The sequence below is a fragment of the Megalops cyprinoides genome, chromosome 16 (genome assembly GCF_013368585.1).
Source record: "Megalops cyprinoides isolate fMegCyp1 chromosome 16, fMegCyp1.pri, whole genome shotgun sequence".
Taxonomy (NCBI): Eukaryota; Metazoa; Chordata; class Actinopteri; order Elopiformes; family Megalopidae; genus Megalops; species Megalops cyprinoides.
Window position 1 is genome coordinate 3,748,811 of NC_050598.1, and position 13,139 is coordinate 3,761,949.

Here is a 13,139-nt window from a genome sequence, read left to right on the forward strand (position 1 = left end):
TGGCCAGGGACTGTGGGACCCACACAGTGACGAACTGGGGTTTTTCATGTGTCTGAGAGCATGCTGTGTAGGCGGCTTACCAGGGAGCGTGCAGTCACGCACACTGCATGGTAAGAGAGAGCCCCCCCTTCTCTGCATACACAGGCATTTTTCTCTCTTCCGCAGTTTGCTGTACCGTGGCTATAAAGACTATCTCTCCATTTCCTTATGTGTATTCAGGTCACAGCGGATGTGAGCATTAAAACGGCACAACTCATAAAAGGAGATGATGACATAAAGTCTGTGTCGCTGTTGTCTTTTTTTGAAGTATGACTGTACATATGTAGTTGTTGTGGTTTAGATACCGCGTTTGTTCAAGCTGAGCGTGTGGTGACAGAGCCCTCCCTCCTGTGTTGAATTTCATGCTTCATTTATGCTATATACTGTAAGATCACACCCATCCACTAAAGCTCTGCCTTCATTTCAAGAGGTGTTCTGGAACCCTGTTTGAATGTGATTTTTTTTGTCTGTTTTTTTTTTCATGTCATCCTACCACACAGTGTCTATCATTTTCACGGCCAGCCCCAAGCCATTGCCCTATCAAAACAGCAGAACAGCGGCACCAAATTCATGCAGCCAGAGAAAGAATCCTACAGCATGCTGCTGCAGGTCAAACTCTGCATTCTGGTGTCAGTTTTGCCTTGAGTTGATGTTCTCTGTGACCAGTCTGCCCCCTCCCCCCTTTATATTCAGAGGCAAAGAGATCTTCTAAGGAAGAGCTGTCAGTACTTCACTGCTGTCTGTTAATAAGTGCGCTTCACTGGAAAAGAGTTAAGCTATCTCAGAAAAAGTGAACAAGCATCTGGAAGCAGCCATCTGGGTAAGGGATTTCTCAGCTGAAGCAAAAACAGTTAGTGGTGGGTTTTTTTTTGCAATACCAGGTGTTGTTTAACACCCAGGGAGTCCTGTAATTAGATGCGTAGTTGGCAGGGAATGACACTGCTTTGTGGACATGGAGTGTCCCTCCAAAAGGGAACCAGCACCTCGGTGAGGGGTGTACTTCATGTCACGTTTGCACCAAAGTCCAAGTCCGACAGGTGATGTCCATGGGTCCAGTTTAATGTAAAAAAAACTGCTACTGCTCAGATTGACATTAAGCTTTGACCTACCACAGGTGGCCTGACTCTCATGTGCCATCTCGCGACTTGAGGGAAACGCCTTCAATGCTCTACATAAAGTATTACACTTTATCCTGATTTTTTGTGCATGAAATCAAAGCCGAAATAAAGAGGAAAAAATTGAAATTGGGTTGGGGGTGGTATGGGGAGTTGAGATATGGCTATTATTATTAGCAGTTGTTTGCTGCTGAGTGTATTTTTAACTTGGATTTCTCTTGGCATTCAGAAGCCAGATGGGATTTGTAATATGCACTAATGACAAAGTTTCAGGAATACACTGCTTTTCATGCCATACTGTGCTATCGTGGTCCACAGGATACGATTATAATCAAACACAGCAACATATTCAATAGCCAGTCAATTAATTAAGGAAAATGTGGTGACAGATGCATATATATATTTAGCAGTAACTTCACAGATTTCATTGCTGAATATGCTCACTGTCAGTAGTTTAGGAATGGAGCCACTCGCACATCTGGACCACTCTGTTATATATTTATTACTGTGGGAAAATTCTGGGCAAACAACCCTTAATAAATGAGCGGAGCAGTCAAACTCACAGAAAGCAACACTGTCATTTCAACATCAACAGACTGGACTCTGAGGATGTCTGTTAATGTGGAAATGTCTGTTTTGTTTTCCCTGATGCTCTAAATTCATTTTAAGGGCAGGAAGTCTGGGAGTTATGATGTAGTGAGATAAAGACTGAGCTTTCACACTGTTTTCCAACTGCCGTTCATAAAATATAGATGAGCACTGGAACATCTGGGGGCCTGCACACCTCCAAGGCTACTTCCTGCTGCAGGGCTGACCATCTACTGATACAACTCGCCCCCGTGACTCCTTAACAATACAGAAGGATAAAAATGAGGAGGAATCAGACCGCCTGGCATTGCTCCTTTCCCCTTTGCCATGTTCAGCCATACTGTACTGCACTCCTTCTCTGCCCAGGTGTAAAATGATCTAACCATTTCTTTAGTGCGTCAGTGGTTCTGATATGAACTTTGAAAACTGTCACTTCAGGAAGAAGCCTGCAGAAAAGACTTGAACATTCTCCTGTTTATGTATATATACTTTTTATAAAATAAAGCACACTCCAAAATGTAAAAAAATGGCCCAATGTCTATATCCTGTGTATAAATTGTAGGTAGCTTTTTAACATATTTCAAGAATAAAGCAGAAATTACATACATGAATAAATCAACTAGAGTGATCTTTGCATGGCTGTATTTTCATGTGATTTAGTTCACTTTGGTTCTCAGTTCACTTGGCCTTAATTTGTTTTACCCTTTGACCTTTTCATGGTAACTGTGGCAATGCTTTGTGCTGCAAGTCACTTCAAAAGTGGTAAAATAACATGTACAGGTTCACAGCAGAATGAGAACATTTAAGCCCAAAGGAAAAGGAGCTGCTGCTGTTTCTCACAGTTTCTCTTTAGTAAACTGAAGACACAGCATCTTTGTAAAATCATTTCTCAACTTCTTACCAAGCTGTATGTTCACTTACCACAAGCGGTTGAATAGAATTGGCCCTCAATTGTGGAAATTCCTCTGTTGTTTTACCAAGCATTAGTACAAGCCAAAGATAAAACACTGAACTTGGCTGGTAAGCATTAATTATTGCATTCATGAATATTGCACACATACCCTGTACACATGAATATTGCATATATACTCTCATATTCAAACTAAACTATATATACAGTGCCATCCAAATTTGTTTAAAACTGAAAACAACATGCAACACAAAAATCTTAAAGTTTAAAACTTTAATCTTTATACCAATGCACAGAGAAAAGCCACATTGTTCACAAAATAATTAATTTCATCTAATAAAAAGGTAAGGTTCTCATTTAATGATTTCCTTAAAATCTGCATGTTGTAAATATTCCCTGGCATGGATTACGCTAACAAGATGCTTCCAGTAATGTTGCATGTGTTCTGGCACCCTGGGATTCTTGGCATTTCCTTCTGGCGGAATAGCTTTAGGGCCTTGATATCTTTTGGCTTTCATAAATTTAATTAAATCAAGGTGTGAAGATTGAGGTGGATGGATGAAAAGTTAAGAATGTTTATTTTCTGCTCAGTTAAACATTTTTTTGTAGATTTGGATGAATGCTTGGATTATTATCGCGCTTGGATCCCAATGGTTTAACTTGCTGGTAGATGGGAACCGGCCAAAATGTCCTGGTGGTTGTTAGAATTCTCCCACTCTTGTTTGTTGATCACAAAGGCTCCACAACCTGTGGAAGCAAAACAACCGGAAAACATAATAGACCCACAATCCCCAACCCAATCCCCTCCCCCAATTTCCATTTGACATTCAGTTGTAGTATTTCTGTGTTGTTATCTTTCAGAAGATCTCTGACCTGCAAAGCAGCAATGAATTCCCCCATCATATAGGCATTGTGGTATCACATGGTATCGCATTTCTTCACATGTTTTGAAGTGCAAAAAACCCACCCAATTACAGGATGATTTAGCTGACACCAAAGCCCTGCAGTTTCATAATTATGGCCTTCCACAAAATAAACTAAGCATTCGCAGTAAAGTTTAGTTCAGAACCAATGAATGTGCTGAGGTAGAAGAATTGCTCTGTTTACAATCAGGAGTGTGAGGTTTGCACTTGAGAAGTCCTGAGAAATGTGACTTACAGTCTGTAGTGCTGTGGTTTGCAGCCATCTGTTCCAAATGAACTTAGTTGGCACTGTTCTTGGAAGCCAACAGCAGTCCTTCAGCTTCCTGGGGCAGGGGTGGTGATGAGGTGGGAAGGGTCTGGACTGCAGTTGGAGTATGTGGGACAGGTCGTACATTATCACAAGGTAGGTGGGTGACTAGAGATTGTACGTGTGTTTGGATCAACTCAAAGCAAACATTACAATAGTGCATTGGTGAGGCTTTCTGCAATTGTCTCATCAGTCTTAGTCCTCAGTTCATTCTTACTTGGTCCAAGGAAAACATAGCATGGACAAGGGACAGGGGGCAATATACACAGAGGCAACATACTATAGCCTATTATGGTACAGTTCCTGTCAGGGTTTGTGGGGAAAGGACCTAGGCGCAGACAACTTGGGCAGTACAAAAAGGCAGTTCTTTAATGAAAATCCAAAAATCCAAAAATCTCAACCAAGTCAGAAACACAGTCCAAGTCAATAACCAAAAATCCAATGGAAAACAGGCAACATCCAAAAACGGCAGTGTTCATAAATTCATGTATTTATTACTGCTTTATTCTTGAAATATGTTAAGAAGCTACCTACAATTTATTGGATTCAAAAACGGCAGTGTAGCAAAGGGTGAGAGCAGTTACCCCACCCGGCCTCAAACCTGGGTCTACAGGGTACCAACCATGCCATTATGACCGCGACGCCAAAGAGCCAGGCTCGTTGGTATGGTAGTCAGAGCACATACTCAACTGTAGTGATGGCAGTCCGTCACACTGCCCTCCCCTTCGGGAAGCACACCCACGCACTTCATGCACTAAGGCATCCCTCACACAGATGAAGTTGGTCGCTGCCAGCCCGTCCACAGGAGGACACGGAGAGCTTTGTCTTTTTGTGTTTCGTTATTTTTTATTTTGGGATGTAGGCGAGGCCCGGCACGGTCGTACGGGCCGAGCTACACCCTCCCCCCCACCCCCCTTTATTTCCTTTTGTGTTGTGTGTGTGTCTTGCGTGGTGTGGGTGCATGTGTGGAGCCTCCCCCATAGCGGTAGGACTTCCCCCTGGCGTGGAAGAGAGCGGTTCTCTCTCTCTCCCTGTGCCTGGGTGGCTTGGGTGCCAGATCACGGAGTGTACTGCAGTGGGGCATGTGTGCAGAAGGATATTGTGTGGTGTGTGGGGTTGCGTACCCGCTCATCTGGGTCTGGGAAGGGGAGGACGGGAGTGGGTAGCAGGGCGGGGGAAGGAGAATAGCTGCAGGTGGGAAAACGTGTTTTTTTTGGGTTCTGTTAGTAAAATAGTGTTCTTCCTACTCACCTTGTCCTGGTGTCCTTGTGGTGGGTGGATCCCTAGGAGGGAACAAACCAGTTGGGGCGGGGCTGGGTATTTTGTCCACTCCTGACATAGGCAGGGAGATGATGAGGCCTCAGATAGGTTCTGACAATTCCTGCACATAGTGCTCTCAATTACCACATCAGGCCCACCTCAAGTTATCACTCGCAACACACTGCTAATAGAGGAAGGGGAGCAAGTCCATGTGAAGCTGCACCATGGATCAGGCCCCCACCTGTGAACCTGAATGGGTCACCAACATACCATGTCATGCAGAGGGTGCTGTTGTTGTGGAGCTGCAGTGAGATGACACTATATGCACTTTTGTACGTCACTTTGGACAAAAGCGCCTGTTAAATGAGTAAATGTAAATGAGAAACTACTGATCGAAATCAGAACTTTAAGTCTTAAAATGGATCTTTCTCTTAAATACCATTTGTAATTTGCCTGGTCTGTCAAGATCGGGCTTTACTAGCCTATATTCAGCTTTGATGTGTTTTATTAAGCCACAAAGGGGTTGATGTTTTTAAATGTTCCATTATTAACTACCTCAGATTGTTCCCACGAGAGTGGGATGATGGCATGGGGAATTCTAGTGTTGTTATCCGGAAGCCCACTGGCGTGTGTGAACCAAACCTCAATAAGTTGCATGCAGGCTGGGAAGTATATAGCCTCTGTTTCTACTTTTCTAAACATAAGCTTACGAGCTGCATTTAGTTACAGGAGCACAACTTGATTGATTAGATAGGAAGTCCTTCCAAAGCATGAGTCCTCAATGAGAGAGCCTACATCCCATGAGAATTAAAGGTTGAGCGTCTTTGAAAAACCACAGGTCTGTATCCGTTTTAATGCTGAAATGAATGCTTGGTTAGTTACATGTGTATTTTTAATAGAGATGTCCCAATGCCACTTTTTCACTTCCAATACCGACACCGATACCACAGCTTTGGCTATCTGCCGATACCAATATCAATCAGATCCTTTGTTTTACTCTTGAACAAATAATAATAATAAAATATATGGAAGCACTTTGCTTACGATGGTCAATTAGCCACCTAAAACATCTCACTCCAATTGAGAAGAAACAAATACTTCCCCAGTATATAGTCCACAACAACAGTTGGTTATGAAAGACTGCCACCCTTTATTCAAACACCAGGGCCTCTGGGTACCTCACAGGGTAAGACGTTTGCCTGGGAGCCCTGAGATCAGGGGTCCGGTGGCTGGAGGTCCGCATTGCGACCAACAGGTTTAAAGTTAAAACAGCAGCATTCAGCACTGTAAAAAAAAAAAACAAATACAAAACTATCCCTTAAGCTGCTTACACTTGACTAGCTTCAAAATCTCCCAACGCTCGCTTTGCCATTGTTTTCCTATTATGACAGCGTCATGCCTCCATTCCGACCTAAGCGTAGTGTGGTGTTCAAACTAGCCATTGTAACGCTCCACTCAAAGTTCAAATTGGTTGGGGCTCCCGAGTGGCTCAGTTGGTAAACACCACGGCCCGGGTTCAATCCCGACCGTGTCACTAGCCAACAGTGTCCAGGAGCTCACAGGTGGAGCACATTGGCTTCGTTCTGCTGGGGATAGGGGTGGGTACATCGGCAGGGGCTTCGGTCCCATTAGCAACAGCGACCCCTGCTGATCAATTGTGTGCCTGTGGTCCATGTGCCAAAGCTGCATATGAAATGTCTTCCTCCGACTCATCTCTGTGTTAGCTTAGCTTGTGGACCGCAGTGCGAAAAGATGCAGCGGCTGACATCACATGTCTCGGAGGAGGGCACGTGCTTGTCCATGCTCTCCCGGATTGACAGTAGGGGTTGTGCAATGGGACCGAACATCGATGACAAATTGGACATTCCAAAAATTTGGGGAATTGGCCATTCCAAATTGAGGAGAAAATGGAAAAATGAAAAAAAAAGTTCAAACTTCGACCCCGTTTGCTGCTGACCTTTCCGAGTGTAACCAATGATTTTACAGTGTGATGTACTGGAACATGGGAGGCACGACACCGGCATGAAATATAAACATTGAATTTAAAGATTCAATCAAAGTCAAAATGGAGGACAAACTGGAGAACATAAGAACATAAGGACATATGATGACGAGAACAGGCCATTCGGCCCAACTAAGCTCGCCATTTTTTAATTAAAGAGTATCCAAAACTGCATCAAGTCTAGACTTGAACACAGCAAGGGTCTCTGCCTCAACTACATGACCTGGCAACCTATTCCATGTATTGATAACTCTTTGTGTAAAATAATATTTCCTTACATCAGTGCGGAACTTACTCTTAACTAGTTTCCATTTATGTCCTCTTGTTTTACAGACTGAACTCACCCTAAAGAATCTATTATAGTTAACCTTATTGATTCCTTTTATAAATTTAAATACCTCAATTAAATCACCCCTAAACCTCCTCTCGCTTAATCTAAATAGGTTAAGTAACTTGAGTCTTTCCTCATAGCATTTATATTTCATGCCAGGAACTAATTTAGTTGCCCTTCTTTGAACCTTTTCTAAAGCTTCAGTATCTTTTTTATAGTGCGGTGCCCAGAACTGCACACAGTATTCCAGGTGCGGTCTAACTAAGGCATTGTATAATTTCAATATAACCTCTTTAGATTTATACTCAATACTTTTGGCTATATATCCCAGCATCCTGTTGGCCTTTTTTACTGCTACAGCACACTGCCTAGATCCTGTTAAGCTTGGGTCAACCATTACTCCCAAGTCCTTTTCAAATTGAGCACATTCTAGTTTTTTTCCACCCATGAAGTAGTCTTGTTTAAGGTTCTTATTTCCTACATGCAAGATTTTACATTTATCTAAATTGAAAGTCATCTGCCAGGTATCTGCCCACTTTTGGATGCTGTTTAGGTCTTCCTGTATTACCTTAGTTGATTCTATACTGTTGGCTAGACCCCCTAGTTTTGTGTCATCTGCAAATTTTACTATTTTACTTCTAACCTCTGCATCAAGATCATTTATGTATATAAGAAATAGCAAAGGCCCCAACACCGATCCCTGCGGGACTCCACTTCGTACAGGACCCTGCTCCGATACAATTCCTCCCACAGTTACAGTCTGCTTTCTATTAGACAGCCAACTTCGAACCCACTCGGTGATGGCTCCTGTAATTCCCGCAGATGTCATTTTCAATATGAGTCTCTCGTGCGGAACTTTGTCAAATGCCTTTTGAAAGTCCAAATAGATAATATCATAAGCCTGGTTTGAGTCCAGACATGCTGTAGCTTCCTCAAAGAAGTCCAGGAGGTTTGTTAAGCACGACCTCCCTCTGCGAAAACCGTGTTGGCTACCATTTAGAACACCATTTCGTTCCAGGAATAATTGCAAATTATCCCTAATGATGGATTCCAGTATTTTGCATGCGATACAAGTTAAGCTGACAGGCCTATAATTTCCTGGTTCAGTCCGGTCTCCTTTCTTGTAGATAGGTACTACACTGCCATGTTTCCAGTCATCTGGTATTTCTCCAGTTTTAAGGGATTGCTTAAAAATAACTGTCAGAGGCTTGTAAACCACTTCTGCTAGTTCTCTGAGAACTCTTGGATATATTCCATCAGGGCCTGCTGCCTTATTTGTTTTAAGTTTTTGAAGTTTATCTAGTACTTCTGCATCATTTAAATCAATTTCCTCCATAAGTCTCTGAGAACTGACTGCACCTGAAGGCATATGCAAAAACACTTCACTAGTGAAACTCTCCACAAAGTAACTGTTTAGTGTATCAGCAATAGCTTTGTTATCGTAAACCATAACCCCATCCTTATTTTTTATACCTCTTATTTCATCCTTAACTATCCTTTTTTGACCATAATATTGATAAAAACGTTTAGAGTTGCTCTTTGCATCTAGTGCAATTTGTCTTTCATAACACCTTTTGGCTTCCCTTATTTTTTTCTTAACTTGAGCTCGCATATTACTGTATTCAATCTTATTTCTATCTGAGCTCTCCAACTTATATTTTCTAAATAATTTCCTTTTTTGTTTTAAACTGTTCCGCAGTGACTTATTCATCCACTGTGGATGCTTCTTTTTCAGTTTTCCTTTTCTCACTTGCGGAATGAATTTACGCTGTACATCCAGAATAATCGTTTTAAATATGCAACACATTTCTTTGACACTTTTACCACCTAGAAGAGGTACCCAGTTTATATTCCTTGTATAATCACGCATCTTAATAAAGTCAGCTTGCCTGAAGTTGAATACTCTAGCATTGGAGAATGCAGACTTAACTTGCCAAAAAACTTCAAATGTAAGCCTACACTGTGTGTGTCAGGCTTTTCAGAGTTGTATGAAGTGGTACCACAACCTCGCCAAAAAACGATGCATGGCGCAAAGTTAGCATCGAGATGGGGCTACCGTGTTTGTAGATTCGGCTGTAAATATTTATAGTTATTGGCTACATACCTGGGATACTTGGAAGCTTACTACGTCCCTGATTATTAGCTAGCTAGCTAGCTTAGTTGTTCTGTCAATGTGCCAAATCCAAATGTGAGTTTATAGTATTAACGTTACAGAGCTACAAAAAACCTGACAGCTAGCTAGTGTATTAGTATCCCTGTAGGCACACATACATCTCCGAGACACCTATGCGATGTATGCCAATAGATCTGGAAGAGGTAAATTTAAAAGAGCGTTTGCTTATCTGGAAGACGTCTCTTCGCCAGGAATGTTATTGGTTATAATGTTAACCCTGTACCCCGGAAGCTCTCGGCTCTGGTTTTGTCTCTGGCAGCGTTCACCAGACTTACGTTTTGGCCCGAAGACGGATTACACTCCGAGTTCGTTGCGGTATTCCTTCAAGAGAGTCACACTGTGGATCTATCCTACCGTCAGAACTCGACTGGTTTAAGTGAACAGTATGGCGATTACACACAGAGCCCCGAAGCAGTGGTGCTTAACTAAAATTGAGACTGTGAACTCCTTCGAGAGCTAGCATCAGAATCTTTTATTTTTTATTTTTTTTTATTTTTTTTTTTTTTATTTTTTTTTTTTCAAAAATCATTGAAATGACTTTATTTTGCACAGAAAAATGGTCAAAAAACTGTGACCAATGCATGGCAACCTGCTCTGGTCTTCACTAGGGCAATTTATTCAGAGCACACACCCACATATGAGAGTACTTCACACCCTAATGAGGTAATTGGATAATTGAAGGGGTTGTTCCTGTTGCATTCACCAAAATGACACTGGTCAAAGGATGTAACAATCAAAAACCATGTTTCAAAAATCCAAAAGAGAAAAGAAAAACCAAAATGCATGCCAAAACACCAACGGTAATCAAGCACCAATACATAGCACCAATACGCATACAAAAGTGCAACACGTTTTTTTTTTTTTTTTTTTTTTTTTTTTTTTTTTTTTTTTAGGTTTTTAAAGACATATTTACAAACAACAACTAATACAAAGAAATGATTTTGTTTTTACTAGCATTTGACAAAGCTATGAACAGGTTATTCAGAAAAAAGGAAAGACTATTAAAGGTTTTCCACAATCTACATCTGTACCAATCAGAAACTGCTATGGTTATATTTCTTTTTTTTTTTTTTTTTTTTTTTTTTTCTTTTATTAAAGGAGAAGGGGAGAAGAAGGAAGAAGGGGGAGAGAGAGGAAGAAAAAGAGAAAAAAAAAAAAAAAAAAAGAAAAAAAAAAAAAAAGGGGGGGGGGGGGTCAATTTGTTGGAAAGTTCAGAGCTACAAGGATGGGTTCCCAGGTGTTACTGAATAATTTGGTCTGTTTATTGTTTTTAGCTGTGATTCGTTCCATTGAGAGGTAGTCTGTTAACAGATTAAGCCATTGTGATATTGAAAGTTTGTGCCTGTATTTCCAGTTTAGGAGTATTGTTTTTTTGGCTATTGTTAAGGTGACAAGTATGATCTTGTGGTATTTGTGAATATGACTGATGGGTGTGAGATCTCCTAGAAGGCAAAGGGACGGGGACAGTGGAATGCTGTGACCCAGAAATTTGGAGAGTTCAAATATTATGGCTTGCCAGAAATTTTTGGTTGGTGTGCATTGCCAGAAAGAGTGATAATAACAATCTATTGTGTTGAGGGTGCATTGTGGACAGATATCTGTATTGGTGAAGCCCATGAGGCGCATTCTACGGGTGGTGATGTGTGTTCTGTGCATGACCTTATACTGGATTAGCTGTAGTTGGGAGTTGTTTGTCATGGAGAAGATGTTGCTACATATTTGTTTCCAGAAACTGAGATCAGTCTTAATTTTTAAATCTTTTTCCCAGTTTGTTATTGGTATAGGTAGTGCTTCTTCTTTTGGTGATGATATGTGTTTGTATATTTTAGATAAAGGTTTCTCAGATGTTGAAATGGATGCTATCTTTTCTATTAATGGTGGTGGTTGTAGATCAATGTTGGAAAGTTGTATTTTATTTTTTAGTGCATTTTTAAGCTGGAGGTACTGTAAAAAGTTTGGTTGGGTCATGTTATATTTCTGTGTTAGTTCATGGATGGTTAAGAATTTATCATTTGCAAACAGGTGTTGTAAGTGGGTGATTCCCTTACTTTTCCAGGTATTAAATGTGAAGGCGGTCTTATTGATTAAGAAATCGGGGTTGTTCCAAATTGGTGTGAGTTTACATGGTTTAAGTGGGTGATTTGTGATCTTATTGGTTTTCCACCAAGCTTCCAGGGTTGTTGAAATGGTGATGACCTTATAGCAGTTATGTTTTTTGATTGATTGGGGTAAGAATGGCAAGTCTTTAATAGAGAATTCTTCACAAGCTGACTGTTCAGTTTCAAGCCAAGGATCTTGTTGCATGTCTGAATATGTCCATTTCATTATGTACTGTAACTGATGAGCTAAGAAGTAATGGAGAAAGTTTGGGGCATTTAAGCCACCAAACTGTTTGCTTTCCTGGAGTGTTGAGAGTTTAATTCTTGGTTGTTTATTTTTCCAGTAAAATTTTGTGATTATTGAGTTTAGAGTAGAAAACCAGTTGGGTGTTGGGAAGACGGGAGTCATTGAAAAGAGATAGTTGATTCTTGGTAGGATTGACATTTTCACTGCAGCTATGCGGCCAGCAAGTGAGAGTGGTAAGTTATTCCAACAACTTAAACACTTTTCAGTGGTTTTAAGAATTGGTGTGAAGTTCAATTCAAACAAATCTGAAAGGTTGGAGGAAATATCAATGCCAAGATATCGAATGTTACCTGTAGGGATGTTTAGTGAGAGCCTGGGTGTCACAGCATTCCACTGGTCCTGGTTAACTGGGAGAATAATGGATTTTGACCAGTTGATTGAATATTCTGAGATGGCAGAAAATGTCCCAATCAGATTGAAAATGGCTGGGAGTGATGTAAGAGGGTTTTGTGCATATAGTAATAGGTCATCTGCATATAGACTGACTTTGTGGGTTGTGTTCAGAGTGGTGATACCAGTGATTTGGGTGTTTTGGCGGATGGCAGCTGCTAGGGGTTCAATAAACAGGGCAAATAGTAGGGGTGAGAGTGGGCATCCTTGTCTTGTACCTCTGTGAAGTGTGAAACGTTGTGAAATTATGCCATTTGTGATTACTGATGCTGTGGGTGAGTTGTACAAAATTTTAATCCATTGGATAAATGAATCCCCAAAACCAAATCTTTCTAATGTGGAGAATAAGAATGTCCAGTTAACACGGTCAAATGCTTTTTCTGCATCTAATGACAGGATGACTGTATTGTTTGTTTGGGTTTTGGCTATACTGATTAGATTGAATAGACGGCGCATGTTATTTGATGAATGCCTACCTTTAATGAAGCCTGTTTGATCAGGGTGTATTATAGAAGAGATGACTGTTTCTAATCTCATAGCTAGTGCTTTACTGATGATTTTAATGTCTGTGTTAATGAGAGATAATGGGCGATAGCTTGAGCAGAGAGTTGGGTCTTTATTAGGCTTAAGGAGGAGTGATATAAGTGCTGTATTCATATGGGGTGGAATGACAGAGGAATGTTGAATTTCAGCGG

The 13,139-nt window shown here is 41.0% G+C and overlaps 1 long non-coding RNA gene across 1 annotated transcript; it reads right to left on the reverse strand.

Annotated features, from left to right (window-relative positions):
• Positions 1–3,062: 3,062 nt before the first annotated feature.
• On the reverse strand, positions 3,063–9,831 carry LOC118791536. Its single transcript, XR_005005547.1, has 4 exons — positions 9,580–9,831; positions 5,134–5,214; positions 3,811–3,936; positions 3,063–3,399 (listed from the first exon to the last, which is right to left on the reverse strand). It is a non-coding gene; the product is annotated as an uncharacterized LOC118791536 (long non-coding RNA).
• Positions 9,832–13,139: the final 3,308 nt, after the last annotated feature.